The sequence below is a fragment of the Lycium barbarum genome, chromosome 11 (assembly GCF_019175385.1).
Source record: "Lycium barbarum isolate Lr01 chromosome 11, ASM1917538v2, whole genome shotgun sequence".
Lineage (NCBI taxonomy): Eukaryota > Viridiplantae > Streptophyta > Magnoliopsida > Solanales > Solanaceae > Lycium > Lycium barbarum.
The window spans coordinates 19,151,193-19,163,908 of NC_083347.1; the positions used below are offsets into that span (position 1 = coordinate 19,151,193).

At 37.1% G+C, this 12,716-nt stretch overlaps 1 long non-coding RNA gene across 1 annotated transcript; it reads right to left on the reverse strand.

Annotated features, from left to right (window-relative positions):
• Positions 1-252: 252 nt before the first annotated feature.
• Positions 253-1,110, reverse strand: LOC132618939 (uncharacterized). Its single transcript, XR_009574396.1, has 2 exons — positions 1,008-1,110; positions 253-517 (listed from the first exon to the last, which is right to left on the reverse strand). It is a non-coding gene; the product is annotated as an uncharacterized LOC132618939 (long non-coding RNA).
• Positions 1,111-12,716: the final 11,606 nt, after the last annotated feature.

Here is a 12,716-nt window from a genome sequence, read left to right on the forward strand (position 1 = left end):
TTAAATTGCCACTAAAAGGGACATATTTTAACGGCCATTGTGTAGCGGCAATTATAATTGATGCAATATTCATTCTCAAAATGACTAATGCAACACTTTTAGCGTCTTTTTATTGCCGCTAGAAGTTACCTGCTTTAACCACTATTGCATAGTGACAATTATAATGGCCACTAAATGCGTTCTTAAATGCAATAAAAAATACAAAAGCAAGTATAATTAGACATATTTAACAACAATTATAATGCAAAATGCTAATTAAACATACTATTATTAATTTATAAAAGTACAATACATTTCATTAAATCTAAAGAAACAAAAGCAAATACTAATTATTAATGTCTCAACGAACTAAAGGATAAAATCACATGCTTAAACTAAATAGCTAATGTCATTGTAACTAATTCCTATCGAATACCAACAATAATAAGTTTCTAAATGCATAGTCCTCAAACAATTCCTGCAACTCTTCATAGTATTGAAATCTTCCATATGCTATTTGAACATCATACCGTATAACCTGAAATAATAAGATAGTGAATGTTAAAAGATGAAATCTATGCAAAAAATAAAAAATAAAAAATTGTACATCTACATCTAATATAACGTGAAATTTGTCAAATTCAAAATCCTACTAACTCTCCATTTTCTTAATAGATTACGTTCTATTAAAATCAAGTATCCATAAAACAACCATCAACTGCATTGTTCGCAATTGACTACGTTATAGGATCCAGCCCTCGGTAGAACTCTCCATTAATATGTTTTCAGGAAAACCATGAGTCGGAAACTTCTACAAAGCAGCAATATGGCAGAAGTTCTCACGGCTGAGTTTGGAGGGAAATGGTGTAGGAGGAGGCAGAAGTTGAAAAGCAAGTAAAGAAGAATACTGTGAGGATAGACAGCACGTACAAAATATCCATGCATTTTTGGTAAAACCAATACTTTCCTAGATTAACAAAGATATTGGGAAATGCCTCGAGGAGCCTAAGGATATAGATGAGTAGTACCGTGAGAAGGTTGAGTATTTTCAGCAACATTAGGCATCCTTGATGTTTGTGGTACTCGTTCATGGCCACTGTTGGCATCAGGGACCTGATAAATATTAACACGTTCGTTGATAATACCTTTATACAATTGATTTTTTCCATAAAGTCCATCTAATCTAATGGTGAAGTCTGATCAAGAGGAAAAAAGAGTAATCTAATTCTAACAAGCACCCTGCTTTAACTTACCACATTTAAAGCATTAGCAAACAATTACCACCTCAAATAGAAGTGTATCCTAAATTTGAAGCTCAAGTTGATTTTTAGGCACTTCACTTTATTAGCATAAGAGTGATTGCGTCTAACATGAGTGCGTCTAAGATGGTATAGAAAAGATAATAAAGAGTGTAAAAGAAAAGTTTTGCATTTAGTGAGATTCACTCAACTGGAAAAAAAATAAGGATGGTTAATTAGACAGGAAGTACAACAATTTAGACACTTTTTTTGTCACTGCCATTTTCAAAAAGCATGAGTTCCTGTTAACTAAATGCAAAAGGTAAATATGTAGTTCTTCCATAGTCCCATGTGGAATTAAAGCTCATTGAAGTTTATTACTCCATAATACGATGATTGATAGAATTTCAGGTTCACTTCTCAGTTTTTATTAATACATCATAATATTTAAGTCCTTTTATAACTTTACAATGGTTTAGTTTTAAAGCTAAAAAGATCTTCAAATTTCTGAATATATAAATGCTAAAGCATGCGATGGTCTCTACTCACAACAGAGGAGTTTTCAGTCTAATCCAATAAACTTCTAGTGTTGTACCAAGTATTAAGCTTAGGAGATCGATTGATAACCATACAACATATCACAAAAGGTCACTTTTAAAAGCTCACAGTAGTTATTGCTTTTTAGATAACTCAATTGAAAACAAATAATGTTTCTTCTATTGGCAATGCATCTTTTGTCATAGACTTATGTGTTCTCTAAGGTAGCTGGAATTTCTAAGCAGAGATATTCTCCATTGAATTGGTTTTGTGTGTGTTATATCAATGCCCAGGAACTGAGCTATAAGCTAATAGATATTATTAATGTTCGGATATTAGTAAGAAATTGGTAACGTCCAAATACACTCCTCAAAGAGAAAGTGTACACGGTCGTATGCAATATATTTACCCAACTATGAGTCGAGGTCGATCCCACAGGGAACAATATGCTAGGCGATTAAGAAAGTAAGGAACTTTCACCAACTACGCTAAAGCCAAACGATGGATAATATTTTGGGTTTTTGAGAAAGATTAAGACTAATGCGGAAATGTAAAATTACCTAGAAAGCGAGTAAAATGATCAATGGCCACAAGCATGGATAATAGGAGATTACACTCAAGTAACGATCCAATGTATTTCACGATTTTACAACTAAGAACGGGTTTATGTCAATAGATAATGATTTCTAAAATCTCATTGAAAGTCTTCCAACCAAATCAATGAATTTCACTCTAAGCTTTTCCAAGCCTTAGAGTGTGATATCAAGCACAACCAATTGAATCTCAAGTAACTATCCTCTTCCGAGCTCAAGTTATTAGATGAGTTTAATGACCCAAATCCTTGTTAACTAGTCTTTCCCAACCTAGATTTCCTCTTCCAAGCTCAATCTAAGTAAATGGGTGAGTCCTAGGGTTAGCTAATCCCTTTGGAAACATTCAAGAACGAGATTAATTAAATCAACAAAGACCCACTTCAATAGCAATAAAAACCATTCAATACATAAGCAAAATAAGAGTTTCATCCAACACTTTAATCCTAGAATATTTCCATAAACAAGATTCAAGTGAAGAAAGTAAACACTACACACTTAGATATACAATACAAAGCAAGAGATTGAAGAAATGAATTAAAGGTTTAAGAAATGCTCAACCAAATCTTCAAATCTTCAACCGCAAAGTGTGGTGTAGATGAACCCTAGACTCCAAGCTTGCAAAATGGCAAAAGATGATAATGTTTTTGCCCTAAGCCTCTCTTTTGTAGCTCCTCTAATTCTTCCAAGTTCAAAAGAATGTCAAAATCTGCCCCCATATTTCTGTTTTTGCAATTCTGCCCGTTTTTGCAAAACTGTCCACTTTTGACAGTTTTGCAAATCTGTCCCGTTTTTGCAAAACTGTCCAGTTTTGACAGTTTTGCAAAAATATCCAGTTTGACCTCTTTTTGACTTTCTTTTCACTTGGTTTCTTCCGATCACTCATTTCAGCTACTTGGCTTGTTTTGCTCTATTTTGTTCCATTTTGGTCCATTTTGATCTATTTTGCTCTTTTATGCTCTCCGGGCATCTTTTCCTACAAAACAACATAAAAACACAAAAAGTAACAACAAAAGTGCTTAAGGAGTCACAAAAGCTTAAGGAATTAGCGTCGAATATCGCGTAATTTCACGACTCATCAACACCCCCAACTTAAAGTCTTTGCTTGTCCTCAAGCAAACTAAAACAAAAATCTCAATGAGGATCCATTTTAAGCACAACAACATGACTTTGGTTGGTACCAACAATTAGGCTACAAGCATGTGAAGCTTCAACCAAATAACTCCCTCATTCAAAATACAATTTCAAGAATGCAATAGAGATATAAAACTATCAAGCAACAACACTCAAGTCTCAATAAGTGACTCAAAAGCACTAGCTCACTAGATTTGCTTAGTCGACTCAACTTGATTTTTTTTTTCTCAACATTACTAATCTATCGTAATTCATATGCCCTCACAAGAAAGAAGGTCCCAAAATCACACTATTCACAACAACGACACAAGGGACAAATACACAAAGTCACTCACACTCAACAAAGAAATTCTAGTGCTAACAAATATCACACCATAAGCTTGCCCTTATTTTCAATCATCGCTAACTCAAGAACATTCAGTTGGAGATCACATAGGGACTTTTTAAGCTTGTAATGTAGGCTTAGGGAAGGGTAGGATAAGCCTTTGGGATACAAGTGACTACACCCTCCTTGAACACTACACAAAACCTTTCGTCCATTTTCCTCTTCATTTCAAAACAACACTCCTTCCTTTGCATACTAGTTTCCCCAATTATTCCAACTTCCTTTATAAAGTTCCAAAATATAATGTGCTAGCACATGCCACCCCCAACTATAAATGTTGCAGTGTCCTCGCTGCACATAATCAAAACAAAACATAAAAATAGAAAAGGAAAAAAAAAATTTTTTTTTTTACTCACTGGCACGACCTGCGACCCCACATGCGAATCGCAGGTCTGACCTGCGAGTCGCACGTGATGTCACCTGCCAATTTTTTTTTTTTTTTTTTTTTTTACAAAGATACATTTTTTTTTTTTTGCACAAAAAGTTTGCAACCTTTTTGTATTTTTCAAATTTTCTTCCTTTCTTTTAACTTTTTCACAACACCAACCTTCACCACTCTCAAGCAACACTAACACCCCCAACTTAGGCTTTTGGCCTCAAATTCACAATTTCATGTTCAAGGAGGGAAAGGTTCAAAAAAGAGACTTTTCATCAAAAAAAGGGTAAAGGCTTGTAATGTGGCAATCAAAGAAAAGGTCATGCGCTCAATTGGGGTTACTAGCGATATTGTTTATTGATAACGTCCAAATACACTCCTCAAAGAGAAAGTGTACACGGTCGTATGCAATATATTTACCCAACTATGAGTCGGGGTCGATCCCACAGGGAACAATGTGCTAGGCGATTAAGAAAGTAAGGAACTTTCACCAACTACGCTAAAGCCAAACGATAGATAATATTTTGGTTTTTGTTTGAGAAAATTATAACTAATGCGAAAATGTAAACTAACCTAGAAAGCGAGTAAAATGATCAATGGCCACAAGCATGGATAATAGGAGATTACACTCAAGTAACGATCCAACGTATTTTACGATTTTACAACTAAGAGCGGATTTGTGTTGATAGATAATGATATCTAAAATCTCATTGAAAGTCTTCCAACCAAATCAATGAATTTCACTCTAAGCTTTTCCAAGCCTTAGAGTGTGATATTAGGTACAATCAATTTAACCTCAAGTAACTATCCTCTTCCGAGCTCAAGTTATTAGATGAGTTTAATGACCCAAATCCTTGTTAATTAATCTTTCCCAACCTAGATTTCCTCTTCCAAGCTCAATCTAAGTAAATGGGTGAGTCCTAGGGTTAGCTACTCCCTTTGGAAACATTCAAGAATGAGATTAATTAAATCAACAAAGACCCACTTCAATAGCAATAAAAATCATTCAATACATAAGCAAAACAAGAGTTTCAATCCAAACTTTAATCAAGAATAGTTTCACAATCAAGATTCAAGTAATGGAATAAATACTACACACTTAGATATGCAATACAAAACAAGGAATTGAAGAAAGGATTAAGAAATATCTCATTGAAGTGCTTCCAATCTTCTCCTCCAATATTGTAGAAAAACCCTAGCCTCCAAAACTTGCAAAATGACCAAAGATATCTGATGTTTTGCCCTAATTTTCTATTTATATGAACTGGAATGGAAGAAATCGTCAAATCTCAAGTTCTGGTCGAAAATTGCCGAAAATCCTTCAACGCGATCGCGTGGATGACGTCAGCTCCACTTGGTTCCTTCAGCGCGATCGCGGGCAACTTCAGCGCGAACGCGTGGATTTAATATCGCGCGTGTGCGCGATCGCGTGGACTAGCAGCGCGAACGCGTATAGTTAATAGCGCGCGTAGGCGCGATCGCGTGGGATACCTGCGCGATCGCGCAGAGTATTTTTCCACGAATTTTTCCAGAACTTCTAGTTAATTCCAGTTTTGCAACTTTTTTGCTTGTTTTCCACACTTAGGCTCTAGGGACCTCGTATTACCTGAAACATGACAAAAACTACGTAAAATGACATAGACTTGCTTAAAAACAAGTAAAACTTATAGTTAAAAAGCATCGATTGTAGTGTAAAATCACGCCACATCAACACCCTCAACTTAAAGTATTTGCTTGTCCTCAAGCAAGCCATACAAAATCATGACTCAATCTAACACCTAGATATTATAGAATAACAATGTCTACATTGGTTTTGACTTTGAACTACCGGCATGCATGTTTTTCTTCCAAGGACCACCCCAATTTCTGTTTTAAAGCAACATACACAACTCAAGAACACTACGACTAACCATGAAGCTTCAATGAATGACATCATATTATCGAACATATTATGGTGCGCACAAACGCTACTTTAGGGTGTCACTTTATTTTGTTCAATTTTCATCCTTATGCCCTCACATAGACCAAAAAATGTCCCAACACACATATATACGACAAGAATGGGACGAAGACGAAAGAGAAGAGAAAAACACTCACACTCACAAAGAAATTCATATCTACACATGCAAATACCATAGGCTTGCCCTTATTTTCTATGTTCTCATCCTAGGCTCGTTCGGTTGTGATCACATTAGGACTTGTTTCGGCTTGTAATGTAGGTTTAGGGACGGGTCGGATACTTTTTGGATATTAGTGACTCACCCTCCTTGAACACTACAGCATCTTATCACCTTAATTCGCCTCTTTTCTTTTCACCCCTTTATTTTCTTTCAGTTTTCAACCTCGATGTGGTTTTACTCCTAACCAACTTACAAATCTTTTTTTTTTTTTTACAACAATTTTCTGATTTTTTTTATTTTTTTATTTTATTTTATTTTATATATATATATATATATATATATATATATATATATATATATATATATATATATATATATATATATATATACGCAACTACCACATCGAATCTCCACTAGCAAACTCCACCACCCCCAACTTATGTTTTTAACATGTACTCCACATTTAGTTCACCCCCAACTTAGGCATTTTGCCTCATCTAACTAGTAGCCTCAAGGAGGGAACGGGTGCGAAGATGGATTAATTTCACAAAGGGTAAGGTTTCATAATTGGCTAGCCAAGAAAAAGGTCAAAAAGGCTCAAAAGGGAAACTAAGGGTATTTAACACTTTTGGTAAGGCTTATTTAGGCAAAGTGACTATTTTAACAAAGAAAGCCTAAGATCATCTCACAACCAAACTAACTTTCGGATTTCATACAAGACCAACCGGGAAAGTTCTAGATTATACATGCATAAACAGAATCAAACTAACAACTCACACACACATCGGCATAAGGACAATAATTTTTACACTTGTGACCTCCTAAGTAGTAATTCATCACACACAACACCCCAACAATCATAATGTCATATAAAGAATCAATCATGTCAGACAATAACTGTTCTAAGTATGCATTTTTCAAAATTTCGAGGGGTCTAAAAATTTCAACAAAACACAATACATGCCATTAGTTACCAAGTAGTACCAAATAAAACAAAATTACTCTATGCAACCTAAGTAACATCCTAAACATGCCAGTTTCAACAAAATAAAACCCCCCCTCACGAAAAGAACTCTGGCAAAGAAAAGCCGAGGAGGTTCCTACCCCTAACTAAAAAACTTGCAGTGTCCTCACTACAGTACATCAACACAGAAAAACTTTTTTTTTTTTTAATTTTTTTTTTCATACCTCCTAGCACTGCGTGCTAATGGTCATCTCTGGTCACCCTCTGAACTGGAGCTGCTGGGCTCTGGCAGGACAAAATCGTCCTCATTTTCCTCCTCTTCATGTTGTGCTCCGCATACACTCCTCAGAATGCTCATCATTTTGTTCAGAAATTTGCTTTGCTTCTTGGCGTGCTCTCTTGCCTTTTTCTGCCTCCTCTCTATTTTTCCCTGCTTTTCTTTGATATGCTTCATGTCCTCCACCACACCTGCTAATGTTGGACCAATAGGAACAGAGGGAGCTGTAGATGTGCCTTCTCCATGTGGGCCCGAAGGGAGACTAGCCACTAGCTGCTGAAGCCTATTGTCCACCCCATGGACCTGGGTGGAGATATATTGGAAAGGCCTGACGGCTTCTTGCAGTGGTGGCAAGATTGGTATAGCCATGGGGGGGGGGGGGGCAGATGCCCCACCAATCGAATCTGATGCAGTAGATGTGAACTGCTGAAATGATAATGTTGCTATATCAATCTTCCTTTTCTTCTGTACATTACCAGGCCCTTTCTTTTTCAACGGATAAATCGGTCCAGCAGGCCCTTTTTCTCTGTCGCCTGGTCTTGTGGGCACTCCATCAGTGGAGCACAAGTAAGTGATCAATGATGGGAAGAATAAGCTCTTGGTCCGTTCAAGCACCACCTCCCGGATTTCCTGCATAATGAGCCTCCCCACGTCAACAGGCAATCCTTCCATCACAGCACAAATTACTTTAGCCCTCTCAAGTGGCACCTCTGAATCATGTTTTGAAGGCAGCACCCTGGATGTGACAATATCAAGCCAAGTTTTGGCTTCAGCGGTGAACTCTGCAGAGTCAATCCTTTTCTGCATTGTGTTTAGCCACTTTGGTTGTTCCCCACCGTGAAGGTGGGTCACAAACCATTGTTGCCGCAGGTTTTCGTACATCTGTGCCATCTCGCTGTTGTCACCATCCTGCAGATTATAATAGGCATTGATTCTTGAGGCATTGCACAGGACATCCACACCTCTGACTTTGACAATTGCCCTATGTGTAATGTCTGCCTCTGCAGCATTTGCGTAGAATTCCCGCACCAAGGTATGATTTGCCCTGATTGGTTCATCTGCAAAGCGTATCCAGCCGCTTGTTACCAACCTTCCATAGAACTCGGGCATCTTTTCTTCCAAACTTTCTGTTACAAAGCCCCTCTCTTCAATGAAGCTCTTTCCCAGCAGTCTATCATATAGCTTCGAACATTTTGCTGACTGGAAGGTGGTGGTGTCATAATATTCAATCAAGGGTACTTGGGCAGCACTGGATGATGAAGCCATTTTTTTGAGTTAAGTACCTACAAAACAAATACAATGCATATGAATACCTACAATGATGTATAATGAGGAGTTGAGTTAAGGAAATTAGCCACCCAAGTTTTGAGCAGCTCTTGTGCGAGCACTCTGTTTGCGCACTGGGAATTTCCCTTCAGCGCGATCGCGTGACAAAGAGTCGCGATCGCGTCATTTTGAGAATGTTCTTCACCGCGATCGCGGTTCAACACGACGCGATCGCGTAATTTTTAGCCATTATTCAGCGCGATCGCGTCTATTATAAGCGCGATCGCGCTGAGTCATTTCAGATTCTCAGAAACATTTTCACAAACAGGTTATGGGCATCATTTTTGGGGCTTCAATTCAATGATTCTAAGCACGTATTTTGCCCCATTTTTTTTCTTATATCAGCACCCAACACTCAACTCACAATCACTCAACAACAAACAACAATTTATATAACAACAAATTCAACAATTTCATCATATATTCATGGTTAAACAAGTAAAAGAAAAAAAGTTCTTTCACAATTTCTAACATGGAATGATGATAAAAACAACCCTATGAACAAGACAATGAAGGAATCACATACCTTGTGGTTGCAAGTTGAAGAATTTTTCAAAAAAAAATAAAATTGTGTTTGAGAGAGAATTAGGGAAATGGGAGGAATATGGGAGGAAAATGGGGGATTTTAACCCCCAGGTCTGTTTATTAACTTAAAAACGTGCCTCTGCGCGATCGCGTGGCCATGTGGCGCGTTCGCGCAGAGTAATTTACTCCTTTTTTTTTTCTTTTTTTTTTACGCGATCGCGTGGGTTCTGGTCGCGATCGCGAAGAGTAAAATTTGCCCCTATTTTTCCAGATTCAGAAAATAAGCACAGAAACCAGTCTAACAAATTACAAAAACCAGCAGCTACTGATTTGTGGCTGTTCTGAAAACCCAACCTGCTCAAAACAATTCCAAAAATTGTGAAATTTTGCAGATTAGTCACAAATCATAAACTAAACAATTCTAAAAAAGAAATCAAATTAAAAAAAAATGATTAAAAATTTTAAAAACGATGGGTTGCCTCCCACCAAGCGCTTAAGTTAACGTCGCGGCACGACGGATACCAACTTTACCGCTTTTCTCGCCATTTAGAGCATATGAATTTGCGCCCAAACTTTGAATCAAGATTCCGGTGATGCTCATGAGGCGGTGGAAAAAAAATAAAGAGGCCAACTCTCGGATGTCGCATTTTGCACTTTTTGGCCTTTGAGTGAGGAATGCCATTTTGTCTTCTTGGCATAGCAAACTTCAAAATAAAAACGCTTTCTTCGTCGTATCCACAATTCTCCATTGGCTTGTTTGGTTCAACTTCCATATCATCACTCAAGCACAACGTTGAAAAATGGTTCGAATGTGGTCCAACGCGCTCAAATTTCAAATTTGCATGAATTTTGACATTCTTACCCATAAATGAACTAGAGTCTTCAAAAACGATTTCATGAACTTTTTTATGCAACTGTAGTATCATTTCTTCAATTTCGGCATCATTCACTATTTTTGGATTTGTTGGTTGGTAATTTATCATTAGCTCTTGAAAATCAATAGTGACCACTTCTTCATTGGAAACCAACTTAAAACTACTATCCATGGCCTTTTGATATTGAGTGTTACATTCCTCAATCTTTGCATTCAATTCGGCCTCCAATTTTTGGATAGCAATTTCAAGTGACTCCATTTCTTGACTTTGCTCAACATGCATTTTTAGATATTCTTCCATCATCCGTGAAAAGCCTTCACGGTGATTTCCATAGGCTTCAAGTTGTTGAGCTTGATTCATTAGCCAATCTTGGCTCAAAATTTCCTCTTTGTCAAGTTTTTCTTCATGGTGAGAATCGTCCAAAGCTTGTAAAAATCCTAACATGGTGAAATCCATGTTTTGGATAGTTTCATCATCTCCCTGTTGAACTACTTCCCACCAATTGGCCACAATCTTCCCATATTCTTCATTTCTCGCCATAATGCCATTCAACATTTCCTCAATTTCCTCTTTTCGAGAATTGGAGATTTCTTCTTCATGACTTAGCTCATTTTCTTCAAGTTGAACCGTTTCTTCAATTTCACAACTCTCGTCATGGTCACAAGAATTTTCGGGTTCATCTTGTAAACTTGAAATCTCTTCTTCAACCATTTCATTTTGAGGAGTCGGCACTTCCATGACAATTGAGGAATTTGCATCCTCAAATGAATCATTCAGTCTTTTTATGGCTTCTCCATTTTTTAAAATGGATTGTTGGAGGAGCTTTCGCTCTTCCTCTATTTTAGCTTCTCGATCTAAGTATGTTTGGAGCATTGCCATAATGCCTTCATGTCCGGCACTTTGTCCTTCATTTGTCAAGTTGTTGTCCCTGTCAAACTCAAAAGCATAGCTAGCATTTTCGTTAGAACAACTAGGGGGAGGGGAAATGGAATAATTGGGACAATCACCCCAATGTCCACCTTGACCACCACATATATTACAAACACTCTCATCATAGGATTGAGACGGTGCACACATCTCTCTCCCGGGAGCATATTCACAATCTTGCCAAAAGTGGGGTCCTCCACAATATGGACATGGGTCATCAAAATATGGATTACAACCATCAAACCCATTTTCATTCCAAGATGCCATTATTTTTTATTTTTTTTTATTTTTTAACTAAAAATAAAACACAGAAAACAACTACACAAATATTTACGGGTTCGGTTCAAAGCAAGTTAGCTTATTTCCTAGATTAGCCAAAATACACCAATTGTTCCCCGGCAACGGCGTCATTTTTGATAACGTCCAAATACACTCCTCAAAGAGAAAGTGTACACGGTCGTATGCAATATATTTACCCAACTATGAGTCGGGGTCGATCCCACAGGGAACAATGTGCTAGGCGATTAAGAAAGTAAGGAACTTTCACCAACTACGCTAAAGCCAAACGATAGATAATATTTTGGTTTTTGTTTGAGAAAATTATAACTAATGCGGAAATGTAAACTAACCTAGAAAGCGAGTAAAATGATCAATGGCCACAAGCATGGATAATAGGAGATTACACTCAAGTAACGATCCAACGTATTTTACGATTTTACAACTAAGAGCGGATTTGTGTTGATAGATAATGATATCTAAAATCCCACTGAAAGTCTTCCAACCAAATCAATGAATTTCACTCTAAGCTTTTCCAAGCCTTAGAGTGTGATATTAGGTACAATCAATTTAACCTCAAGTAACTATCCTCTTCCGAGCTCAAGTTATTAGATGAGTTTAATGACCCAAATTCTTGTTAATTAATCTTTCCCAACCTAGATTTTCTCTTCCAAGCTCAATCTAAGTAAATGGGTGAGTCCTAGGGTTAGCTACTCCCTTTGGAAACATTCAAGAATGAGATTAATTAAATCAACAAAGACCCACTTCAATAGCAATAAAAATCATTCAATACATAAGCAAAACAAGAGTTTCAATCCAAACTTTAATCAAGAATAGTTTCACAATCAAGATTCAAGTAATGGAATAAATACTACACACTTAGATATGCAATACAAAACAAGGAATTGAAGAAAGGATTAAGAAATATCTCATTGAAGTGCTTCCAATCTTCTCCTCCAATATTGTAGAAAAACCCTAGCCTCCAAAACTTGCAAAATGACCAAAGATATCTGATGTTTTGCCCTAATTTTCTATTTATATGAACTGGAATGGAAGAAATCGTCAAATCTCAAGTTCTGGTCGAAAATTGCCGAAAATCCTTCAACGCGATCGCGTGGATGACGTCAGCTCCACTTGGTTCCTTCAGTGCGATCGCGTGCAACTTCAGCGCGAACGCGTGGATTTAA